Genomic DNA, 12,679 nt, shown 5'->3' with positions numbered 1-12,679 from the left:
GTGAGGAACCACACAAAAATACATTTTAAGTAATAAAAAAAAGGCAAATTAAAACAATAAGACATCCCCTTTTTTCTCTAGGAAAACAGAGGAGATATTTAAACTTTAAACATTTGATACCAAATGTTGGGGAGAGTAAAGGGAAGCAAACACTCTCCAACACTCCTGGTGGGAGTGTAAATTAGCCTAACCTTTCTGGAAGGCAACTTAGCAAAAGGCATCAGAAACCCAAAAAACACAGGTACCTTTTTCACAAGTTTCACTCCTAAGCACTTATCTTAAGGAAACAATTGTAGGAGTGATGCTCACACAAAGATGTTTATCACAGTGTGGTTGCTGAGGGCAGACACACAGAAATAACCACATAATCAAATAGAAGAGTGGTTTTGAGAACTGAAGTACATTTATACCCTGGGCCACCAGCACTCCTGGCAAATGATGGTGCAGAATGTGAAAGGCTCCCATGGTATATGGAGACACACATAACAATATATACTATGATACGTTACTAAGTGAGAATAAGTTATAAAAATGGTTCATACGGTTTTATAAGAAAAAGAAGTATGTATACATAGAAACAAAAAGACTAGAAGACTTCAAAATGTTAACAATGGTTCCCTCTATTCTGTTTGCTCCAGTTCTTCTAAAGTTTGACGTCTATAGTACTTACACAAAATATCAACTGTTCACTGATAAAGCCTCTAACCAGGAGTCAAGGCAGGAAAAGTCCTCCAATGATACTCCCAGGTCTACCTTCATCCTACCACCCCCCCCACCACACACACACACACACACACACACACACACACACACACACACACACCAGCTGGTATCAGTCATAACCTAGGTCTATGCATGCACTTATATTCCCCACCCAGCCAGGCTAGGTCACTAGCTGCCAGCCACTAGCCCAAAGCTTGTTTTGAACCTCAACTATTCACTAAGCAGTACAACCCATTGCACCCCCAAACAGATTCATAATAGCTACCAAGTGATGCCCTTTACAGGAAGCCCCCAGCACCCCCTGTAGAAGGTGGTAGGAGACAGGTATCCCCTGGACAGTGCCTGCTGACCTCACGTGTCCATGGAGCTCCAAAGCCACATGATGATAAAGATGATATGGTGGAACCAGCCACGGGTGTAACCCGGCCAGTAAAAGCCCTCCTCTATTAATTATTATTGCATTAATTCACTTAAGAGCTGATGACTTCATCCATCACAAAGAGGCCGAGTAAGCACTTTCCTTGGGTCTTCCTCATTCTTGCAGCATGGGGCAGAGGGGACATCGAGTACACGTTCACCGAGGCTCCTGGCCAGGCCAAGCCCAGTGATGCAATGCTGACTCCACACGAGGCACACTGGTTGCACTTCACACCCTAAAACTCTCAGAGCAACTTGGCAAGAGATGCGGGAATCCCAGCATTCTCATCTCTGATGTGGGGGCATGAAGCAGTTATGTGACCTTCTCAAGATCACCCAACTAAGAGGCCTCGCTGAAATTGGAACTCTGATCTTCCTGTCTCTTCCATGATACCACTTCCCCGATTACTCCCCAACCACATGACTTGCACCACCAGAGCTCAAGAAGCCCGTAGCACTGGAATCAAAGCTGACTGAAGTACATAAGCCCATGGCCAATTCCTTTTTTCCAGCCCTGCCTTTGCTCACAAACGGAAGAGCCTGGGGCCACCCCACTGCCATCCTGTGCTAAAGATAGTATCATGGATCTGGGGGAAAAAATATCAAGAAAGTGCTCACCTGGTCCAAAAGCAGCCAGACACCCGGTCTCATCATAGCATAGTGGCCCTGTCCAAAGTGTCAGGGGGCACCTTGAGGGCTGCTGGCAGGGCCCTGGCCCTGCTATTAGAGTGGACCTGGGTGGGTGGTGCTAGTGAGGGAGAGGAGAGCAAAGGGGGCCCACTGTGCAGGACGCTGTTGCTGAAACCACGAAGCAAAATATTTTCATTCATGAGTTCATCCAGCCTAAACATGCATCTAATCCCCAGGAACTGACAGTTCAAAACGGCTCCCAGGCGGGAAAGAGACAAGAGCGCTTAGTTCAAAGGCAGAAGGAGCCAGGCTTTACCGCTTATCACCCAGTGACCATCAGCAGACTCAAGGAGCTGCCTGGGCTTACCATCCACGCCGGCCAGGGAGGCCAGTGTCTTAAAGGGCCAAGAGCCCAGCACCATCAGCTCTCAGTCTGCTCACCCTCCTCCTTACCTGGGCCCTGGGACAGAAGAAGGGGCCTTTCTGCTTGGTGGCTGGTTACAGCTTCGCTTTTCAATCTGGGCCCTAATTTGATGCAGCGGCCCAGGCAGAGGGAAGAGAGGGCACATATTGGCTCTGCACAAGTGGATCCCTTGTGTCTGTCAGGAAGGGCCTTTGAGTATCCAGTGACCAAGGTGGAAAGGAGGGGGAAAAGGAGGGAAACAAGGGATCCCCGAAGCACTCTTCAGCACCAACCAGGCACAAGCAATGATCAGCATCACTGGCTTTCCCTGCAAGGCTTAGGCCACTCTGAGCCTCAGGTCCTGGCCCTGGGGCCTTGGCTGGCAGGGCGGGCCAGGTTCTTTACCTGGAAGACAGATTGGCTAGAATGAGATCTCCCATAGACGCTTCCTGCACAGAGAGTGTTTATACAATCCAGAACTTGCAGTCTCTTCTGGAAGGCTGGGTTGCCTTAGGGACTTTGGGGGTGGGGGGGAGTGATACCCTTTGGCCCCTGCTTGACTGATACTTTTGAAAAAATTAGGTGCTATAACCAGCCAGCCCCTTAAGAAACAACTTTGTATGAAGGTGACATTAGGCATATTTTTTCCCATAGGGGTCTCTCTCCAGCTCAGCAGGACCAATCTCTGAATACCTGGGATTTTGGCAACCCCCCCGCCCCCAGCCCCAGCATACTGGCAGTGCTACCGATTTTCTGGTGAGAAAACTCAAGCATTCAGACCTGACATCAAGTTTGGACCCAGAGAGAACCCACAGTCCTGCTTCCTGCCCTGCGAGCTTGGGACCACAGGCTGCAGCGTTTTTTCCTGGTCTTCCAATTCCCTTTGTAAAGACAAGGAACACCCCAAAGAACAAGCGACTCCCGGCATCTCCTGTGCCACCAGATGCCAGGTGTTTCATATGCTCTGGGCTAACCCCTCATCCCGAAAGGTGAAGTCCCCTTTTACAAGTGAGAAAACCGAAGTTTAGACAGGGGACATAAGGTGCCCCGGAACACAAGGGCAGTAAATAGGAGTCTGAGGACATGGCCCACTGCTCCAAAAGCCACGGGAGCCTAGAGCCAAGAACCAGGCGAGCCCAAGACCTGCTTCCTCTTAGGACCTCCTCTCCGGCGCTGTCTGCTCTCCGGCATCCAGAGAAAACCCAGGAAAGAGATCTCTCACCTCAGGGTCAGCACAGCGAAAGACAAACACGGGTCTGCCTCCTTTCCACCCTGAGCAGTCCCATCTCACCCACTTGCCAGACTGCCCTGGTCCCCTCCCTGCTACAACACCATTGCCCTTCGCCCATTCAGAAAGGGATCTTCTGGGGCGCCTGGGTGGCTCAGTCGGTTAAGCATCCGACTTCAGCTCAGGTCACGATCTCGCGGTTCGTGAGTTCGAGCCCCACATCGGGCTTTGGGCTGATGGCTCAGAGCCTGGAGCCTGCTTCGGATTCTGTGTCTCCCTCTCTCTCTGCCCCTCCCCCATTCATGCTCTGTCTCTCTCTGTCCCAAAAATAAATAAACGTTAAAAAAAAAAATTAAAAAAAAAAAAAAGAAAGGGATCTTCTTAGAACCCACTTGCTGGGAGGCTGACTTACCTGACAGAAATCACATTCTAATGGAAGCATATCTAGTACTGTAACAGACAATGGTTTCAGCACCATGAAGGTGATCCTGTGGAACTTGCTCCCCCAACTACAAACCCTATGAGAACTTTTACTTTATCTGTGTTTAGAGCCAGATTTAGTTAGAGGAAAGAACTGTGCATTTATAACCACAATCCCGGGCTCGAGTACCAGCTCTCACTATGATCTTGGGGAAGCCATGGCGCCCATCTGAGGCTCAGTTTGCTCATCTGTGAAATGGACAGAACAATCTTGGCGTGGCTGTCAGCTCATGATGTTGGTGAAAAGACTGGCACAGAATGAGACAAGGCTGCAGCTGGGATGTAGGCTTCAGTTATGCTCCCAGAATTGGAGACCGTGCCCTTAAACCAGCGTGCTGATACACCCCAAGCACTCCCAGGACTCACCTCCTCTCCAAAACGTGCCCCAGAGAGAAACCCAAGGGCATGATTCCCCACGGATTCTTAGCGTCCTCGTGGTCACTTGCTGACTCGGCTCTGGGATACTGAGCTTCAAGATGAGCACTGAACTCATGGGGGCTGGAGTCGAATAATGTGGGACAATGGTCATGGGGGCCGGGAGGGAGCTTTAACCCAGTCTGTCCAATTATAGGGTCTCAGCTCTGCTCCATTTTAGCTGTGTGACCCTGAGCAAGTTAGTGCACCACTCAGAGATTCACACTCCTTATATTTTAAGTGGAATAATAGTATCTACCTCACAGGACTCTTGGGAGAACAGGTAACAGATAAAGGTCTTAGCACAGAGTCTGGCACATGTAAATGTCCAATAAGTGATAGCCCCATCAGATTATCTAACAGCCTCAGACTTGAGCAAGGGTCACAGAAGGGTCTAGATCCACACTGTGTGATAGAAATATAACATGAGTCACATATATTATTAATTTTCTAGAAGCCACTTTTTTAATGTTTATTTATTTTTCAGAGAGAAAGAGAGTGTGAGCAAGCAGGGAAGGGGCAGAGAGAGAGGGAGACACAGAATCTGAAGCAGGCTCCAGGCTCTGAAATGTCAGCACAGAGCATATGTGGGGCTCAAACCCAAAAAACGCCAAGATCACGACCTGAACCAAAGTCAGGTGCTTAACCGACTGAGCCACCCAGGAGCACCCAGAAGCCACTTTTTTTTAAGGTTATTTATTTACTTTGAGAGAAAGACAGAAAGAAAGAGCAGGCATGTGTGCACACGTGAGAGAAAATCCCAAGCAGGTTCCTTGCTGTCAGTGCAGAGCCCCGCACAGGGCTCAATCTCACAAACCACGAGATCATGACCTGAGCCAAAATCAAGAGTCAGACGCTTAACCCCCTGAGCCACCCAGGCACTTTAAAAAATAAATAAATAAATTGGGGCGCCTGGGTGGCGCAGTCGGTTGAGCGTCCGACTTCAGCTCAGGTCACGATCTTGCAGTCCGTGAGTTCGAGCCCCGCGTCAGGCTCTGGGCTGAGGGCTCAGAGCCTGGAGCCTGCTTCCGATTCTGTGTCTCCTTCTCTCTCTGCCCCTCCCCCCTTCATGCTCTGTCTCTCTCTGTCTCAAAAATAAATAAACGTTAAAAAAATTTTTTTAAGTTTTTTTTAAATAAATAAACAAACAAACAAACAAACATAGTAGGGGTGCCTGGATGGCTCAGTCAGTTGAGCATCTGACTCTTGATTTTGGCTCCGGTCGTGATCCCAGGCTCGTGGGATTGAGCCCCGTGTCGGGCTCCACACTCACCACAGACCCTGCTTAAAATACTCTCTCTCCCCTTCTGCCCCCTCCCCTGCTCATGCTCTCTTCTCTCTCTTAAAAACATGAAAAATAAAAAGTAAACATAGTAAACCAATCAGATTAATCTTAGTATGTTTTCTTTAACCCAATATACCCCAAATATTGCCACTTTAATATGCAACAAATATAAAAAATTACTAATGGGATATTTTACCATTTTTTTTAACACTTTGCCTTTGGGCTCAAGTGTGTGTTTTACCATTACAGCTCATGTCAGCTCAGATGCTAGAAGTACGTGACCAGCATTTAGGTCTCCTAAAATGTACAGCTGTACAAGGAAATTCACATTACCAAGTTGTTCCAAACACACCTCTAAGTTTACCCATAACTTTTTGAGTCCTTGGGTCTGCTTTTGATAGTTTTCTCTCTCCTCCCTGACAGGGAGGAGACTTTTTTAAAAATTGAATTTAAATCAATTAAAACTGCTAAATACTGAGAATTCTGCTCCTCACTCCCCCTCGTCACATATTAAGTGTTCAAAAGCCACACAAAGCCAGTGGCTACTGTCTTGGACAGCTTTATAGGTATCCCAGAAAAATGAGACCTTCAGAAGGCCGCAGGAGCAGGGGCTCCATCAGAGCAGAAATTGGCCACTTGTACGGGGCTGGGGCTATAGTGGCCCCCGGGGCAGGTGATGCCCCTGAGGGCTCCGTGTAGACCATCTACTCTTGCTGAACTTCCTGTTCCCCCAGCTCTGGCCCAGAAAACATCCCGAGCCACCCACTATGCCAATTTCGCAGCTGCCCGGGCCAAGAGAGGCCCTTCAACTCTACATGGATGTGCCTTTCTCCATAGCCGAAGACTTTGCTCACAAACATTCTTGGAACATCAAGGCAAAAATGATGATGATGTTTATCAATGTGCTAACTATTCTTTTCTTTGAAGACATGAGCCAACATTTGATTGTTTCTATGTGCACACTAGAAGTATCTTTCTCTGGATATAAAGAGAGGAGGACAGACCACAAGCTAGGTGGGCCAGCCTGCCAGCAGGGAAGAGAGAGAATACTAAAAAAAAGCAGATCCAAGGACTCACAAAGGAGAGCCCCTGGGTCCATATAGGGCAGGACAAACAGCATGCCCCAACTTCCACACGTACCCCAAATCACAGCCTAGAACAGCATGACAGTGGCCTGAGTTACTGCGCAAGTTTGTCTGATGCACTCTGGCCTTCTGAATCACAGTAAAACATTATGAAAGATTTCCAGGAAGAATAGTAAAAGGAAGCTGTGAGCTATCCTGGTAGCCAGGAGCTGCCTATTTTCCAGAAAACAAAGATGTGACTGTAGGGGACACAATGACATGTGTGTCTACACATGTATCTACTTTAAAACAAGCAACAAAAATAAAAACAAACAACATAAAAGGATTCAGCAATCATTTAAATTTGATTGATAAAAAATACTCTTGTCTGCATCCTGACGTCTGGATACACTGACTTCCCCAGGGGGAATATAAGCTCCGTGCAGGCTGGAGTTTATTTCACTGACCATTGTATCCCAGTGCCTGGCACTTAGCCCACTGGATGGATGGATGGATGGATGGATGGATGGATGGATGGATGGATTTATTCTAAGCCTCCCCCTAAACTCAACAGCCTTTGAACATTCAAGAAGTATTTGCTTTCCCAGAAGTCACCTCAAGTTTTGCACTGATCCCATTTTCTATACCAAGAACATCCTAGATGTTCAGCTCAAAAAAACTATACGCTAATGTCACTTACCTGCATCAGGCTCCAAACTGTCTCCAGTGTCCCTCTCTCTCCAAGCCACAGGAAGAAGGGGTCAACACAGCAAACACTCCCCAGCAGTGGGATACAGGGTGTGTGACTTTCAGCAGCAGGCCCCTGCATCCCCCATCCTGGGGCAGTCAGAGTATAGACTTGGGTGGAGGACAGAATGGCCCCAATTGTCCTCTGGGCCCCCCTGTCACCACAAGCCAGGAAGACCTTCCTGCCACAGAACGCGGTCTTTCATCTCAGAGGAGTCAAGTCGGGGCTTGGCGATTCCACATCATCTGCATGTGGTGGGTCCAGAAAATGGAGCTGCGTGCACGGCAGCCTTTATACCTGTGTTTAATTTCTGCTTAATAAGACACGTAAAATGCTCTACCTCAAGGCCAGCTGACGGCAGGACACACATTTCCGGATTAACAGTTCTGTTAGAGAGGTTTCCGCAAGCCAGTGACCTCTCTGTGATGTCTATAATTATATCCACATAGCATATAAATCTCAATACACTTTTAATAAGCAGTTAATACTCTGATATAAAATATTTACATCTCGACCAAATTCATCCTGCATGGAGTAGTCCTGGTTTACCGAGTTATTAAATCCGCGGCCATCAATCAGTCCCCCCCCCCCCCCCCAGCTAAACAGAGACCTGAGGACTCAAGCAAGCTTCCTTCCCACGCTCAGCAAAGACTGAAGCCTTTCTAGTTTGGGAGTTTCTTCATCACCCAGGGTCCTGCCCATTGTTCTCCTGTGAGTGGCAGGACCTCCATCGCAGCAAAGCCATCCCTCCCAGCACCCAAGCCAGAAGCCTGAGAAACCCTATGGACCCTCCACCTGCCCTCCAGCTTTGCAGGGATTTTTCCTGAGCACCTATGGTGGGTCCTAGGCCAGCTGCCAGGCTCTAACATGGCCAACCAGCTGCCTTCCAAGAACAGCCCCAGCGTCACCTCCTGTGGGAAACCTTCCTGAGTGTGCCCATCCTATCTCGCAGAGCAGCTAGACTGCTGCAGCCAACCATCCTTGATGCCTCCTACTCACCCCACATCCAATCCAGCAGCAACTCCTCTTGATCCTCCCTTCAAAATACATCCACAGGTGCCCCCTTCTCCTGACCTCCACTAACTACCATGCTGGCCTGAGCTTCTACCGTCTCCCACGTGGATCACTGTAACACGCCTCCACCCTGATCCCTGCCAGGCTTGGGGCAACAGAGCAGCCAGAATCACCCTTTTCAAATGTAAATCCCATCTTGAGGCTGTGCTCCACATCCTGCAATGGCTCCCCATTCCAAAGGGTCAAAGTTCTTAGGGCAGGTTCCCAGACTCCATACCACTTGGCTTCTTCTTTATCTTTGGGCCATGGATCCTCCCAGTAGTCGGAGGAAGCCAAAGGACTTTGACTTAGATAAACGTTTTACATGCATCAAGGTTCCATAGTATTACAAACAAAAGCACTTACATTGAAATAATTAATGTTTAAAATTTGTGACACAGTGATGCGTGTGCATTAAGTCCTAAGATCCTGTGCCTGTCAATTCAAACTAGTGATGAGAAGAAATATTTCAAGATATCTGATACAATTTTAATAGGTAATAAAAATGTCTATAATTTCCATTGTTCATAAAGTCCGGATGGTTCTTTTGGGCAGGGGGTGGGCGGCTCTAATCATAATGGAAATGTATGCTGATTTTCACTTAAAGGTTAATGGAAATACAGAGGAAATTTCCCCTAAGCTCAGAGATGCCCCTGAGGGGTCCAAGGGTAGTAGGGATGAAACCTCAGCTCTTCCTGATCAGCAGCGCCCCCACCCTCTGCCCTGCCTGTTCTTCTCCATGTCACCATTTCTCTCCAGGCTCACCAGCCTCCCACTGTTCCTCCACCAAGGCAAGTATACTCTGTCCTGAGAGTCTGCCCCTATCTGCACAGTCACATCTTCACCTCCTTCAAGTCTCTGCTCACATCCTACAGCTCAGGAGAGGTGTCCCAATCACTGCCAACATTTCCCACACCTCTAGTCCTGCTCCATTTCTTCCTTCCTTCCTTCCTTCCTTCCTTCCTTCTTCCCTCCTTCTTTTTCTTCCTTTCTTCTTTTTCCTTTGCTTCCTTTTCTTTCCCCCTTTCTTTTCTTCCTTTCTTCTTCTTCTCCCTTCATTCTTTTTCTTCTTTGCTTCTTTTTCTTTCTCCCTTTCTTTTCTTCTTTCTTTCCTTTTCTTTCTCCCTTTCTTCTTTTTCTTCCTTTCTTTTCTTTCTTTTCTTTTTCTTTCTCCCTTCCTTCTTCACTCCCTTTTCTTTTCTTTCCTTTTCCTTTTCTTTCTTCTTTCCTTTACTCTTCCTTTTTCTTCCTTTCCTTTTTCCTTTTTTTCTTCCTTCCTTCTTCCTTTCTTTTTCTTCCTTGTTGTTTCTTCTTTGCTTCCTTTTTCTTCCTTTTCTTTCTTATTTTTCTTCCTTCCTTTTTCTTTCTCTTCCTTCCTTCCCTCTTTCCTTTCTCCCTTTCTTTCAGTAGCATTTACTACCTTTTGACAGGCTATGTCATTCCCTTATTATAGTTATATATTTTGATCCCCTTCTCTTCTTTCTCTTCTCCCCCTCCACCTCCTTGTCCCTCCCTTCCACTCTTCCCCACCATCACTCTCTCTTAGAACACAGGCTCCTGAAGGGCAGAGGCTTCTGTGTCTTTTGTTCAAGGAAACATACCTAGCTTTTAGAACAGGGCCTGGCCAGTAGCGGGACATTAAATACTGGCTGGTGAAACATGAATGACTAACTCAACAGCCTCCTCGGGGGTCTCACTCTGACACCCATCAGTGTCCTCTCATCCATCCTTCCTCACTACCAGATCTGGTCAGCCCACTCATCTTTCAACACTTGTCGGGAGCCTACTTCACCTCTGCATGGAGGCTGACCTCCTCAGCAGCCTCTCCAAGCCCTTCACACACCCACCTCTCCGGTCCTACCTCAACCTTTTCATCCTGAACATTCCGATTTCTCTGTACCTAATGCTGTTCTACTGTTTTGCATTTGTGTCTGTCTCTGTGAGAGACCTCCTCTGGTTCAGTTCACCCCCAGGTCCCTAGCATCCAGCTCCAGGCCTCGTGCTGGCTGGTGCCCAGGGACTGCCGGATGAATGCGTGAACCAGTGAATCAACTAGCAGATGAAACAGGAACAGAAGCCGGCATGGCTGCTACGCGGGGAGCAGGCGTGCTGCCACCGGGCACACACCCTGGGTGGGGCCTGTCACCCTGGCTCCCAACTGAGCATTTCACAGGGGACCCACAGAAGCTGGTTCTCAGTTTAAAGAGATAATCCAGCTAATAACAGGATTAGTTCAGGCACATCCCCTAAACCATAAGCCTGAAACCTCTACCTGGGCAAATGTTTGGCCGGCCTCCACCAGGATCCCTACACTTACCAACCACAGGCTGTTCCCCATCACACAGAGCCCCTCAGCTCTGCCAAGCCACCATGGGGCCATCATGGGGACTCAGAGACGAGCAGCCCGTTTCAGGGGGCCCTGGCATCCCCAACGCCACAAGCCCCCACTACACAGCCCTGCCAACCTCCACCTCTGTGACAGCACCTGTTCTTACCAGTGCCAAGAAAGGTGATTATGCAGACATGACAGAAAAGGAGACCCCAAGAGGGCAAATGCCAGTGGCTCTGAACTGACAAGTGATATTTGGTGGCACCTGAGGAAGCAGGCTCCAGGACTGTGCCAAACCCACATGGGGCAAAGGTGCTACAATGACATCTCAGGTGGCAGCATCTAGAGGCTGTGTCCAAGAGGAACCAGCCCAGGCCACAGAGGCTTCTGCTACTTCATACACACCCCAATCTCTTACTGGCTCCCTTAACATCACGGACTGTAGAAGAGCCCAACTCCGGGGTGGGGGTTGATGGGGACAGCCTTGGAGGAGCTACAGAAAAGGCTTACAGGAGCGGTGTTAGCCAATGGCCAGATAGTGAGGGAAGTGAAATGTTCAAGGCTGGGCCAAGGTCAAGGACCAGTGCCCCCAAAAGCAAGTCACAGAAAATATGATGAGATAGGACTGCCCAACTCCAGACCCTTTCTCCATCAGTGACTAGTTGTGTCACAGTCAAACCTTGGACAACTCAACCTGTCAGAGCTGTGCTATCCAATACAGTAGCTGCTACTCACAGGTAACTAAATTTAAATGAACATTAATTAAAATTAAATAACACTAAACATTTAGTTCCTCACTCATAGTAGCCCCATTTCAGACGCTCAAGAACCATACACGGCCAGAAGCTACCATATTGAACAGAACAGAACATTTCCTTCACCACAGATGAAACTGATTAATACAATTGATGTTGGGCGGGGGGAGGAGAAGCCCAGCACAGGGCCCAGCACCCCTCACCCTTCCCATAACTTCTAGTCACTCCTGCGACCTGTCACTGCCTATGCCACCTCCTTGAAGTCCTCTTGGGGTAGCAGGTGCTCAGTCCACACAGCATGCCTCCCTCACGGTTGGAAGATGGATCGGTATTCTCTTTATCTCCACTGCCACTTGAAAACTGATGCTGTCACACCATTTTACAGATAGAGAAATGGAAACCCTAAGAGGAGAAGACAGTTACTCATCATCAGGTTATTGGTGGCTTATGAAATTATTCAAAGGGGAAAAAATGGGTGGTGGTGAGGCCTCAAGAAAGACTTTCAGAACCCTGCCAATCTGAAGGCAGATGTGCCCAGCAGACTAACGGCCTCCCATAGAAACTGTGAATGCATATTTTACATTTTACAGCAAAGGAGAATGATGGTAGCAGATGGACTTAATGTTTCAAATTGGATGACTTTAAAATAGAAAGATTAGCCTGGATTATCTGAATGGGTCCAATGAAATTTTAAGGGTCCTTAAATGCGGCAGATAGAGGAGGAAGAGTCCATATGAGAATGATGCCATGTGAGAAAGACACAACCAGCTATTGTTGGTTTTGAAGATAGATGGAAGGGCTCATGAGCCAAGTAATGTGAGCCTCCAGAATCTGGAAAGGCGAGAAAATATACTACCCCCTAGATCTTCCAGAAAGGAATGAAATCCTGTTGACACCTGGACTTTAGCCCAGTGGAATCCATTCTAGATTTCTAACCTGCTAACTGTAAGATAATAAACTTGTGTTGTCATAGTTTCCTATGGCTGCTGTAATAAATTTAAAAATACTTTGGTACCAGAAGTTGGGGGAGGGGGCTCCTCTAACAAATACCATAAAGACTAGAGGAGTTCTGAGGAACATGCTAGAAAGACTAGATTGGCCTGAACGGAACATAGCAGAAATATCCATGTTAACAGTTCAACCAGTAAGG

Source organism: Lynx rufus, unplaced genomic scaffold (genome assembly GCF_022079265.1).
Source record: "Lynx rufus isolate CCGP_SWC_20201006 ecotype Redwood Valley unplaced genomic scaffold, mLynRuf1.p SCAF_1, whole genome shotgun sequence".
Lineage (NCBI taxonomy): Eukaryota > Metazoa > Chordata > Mammalia > Carnivora > Felidae > Lynx > Lynx rufus.
Note: the sequence above shows the minus strand (reverse complement) of the source record.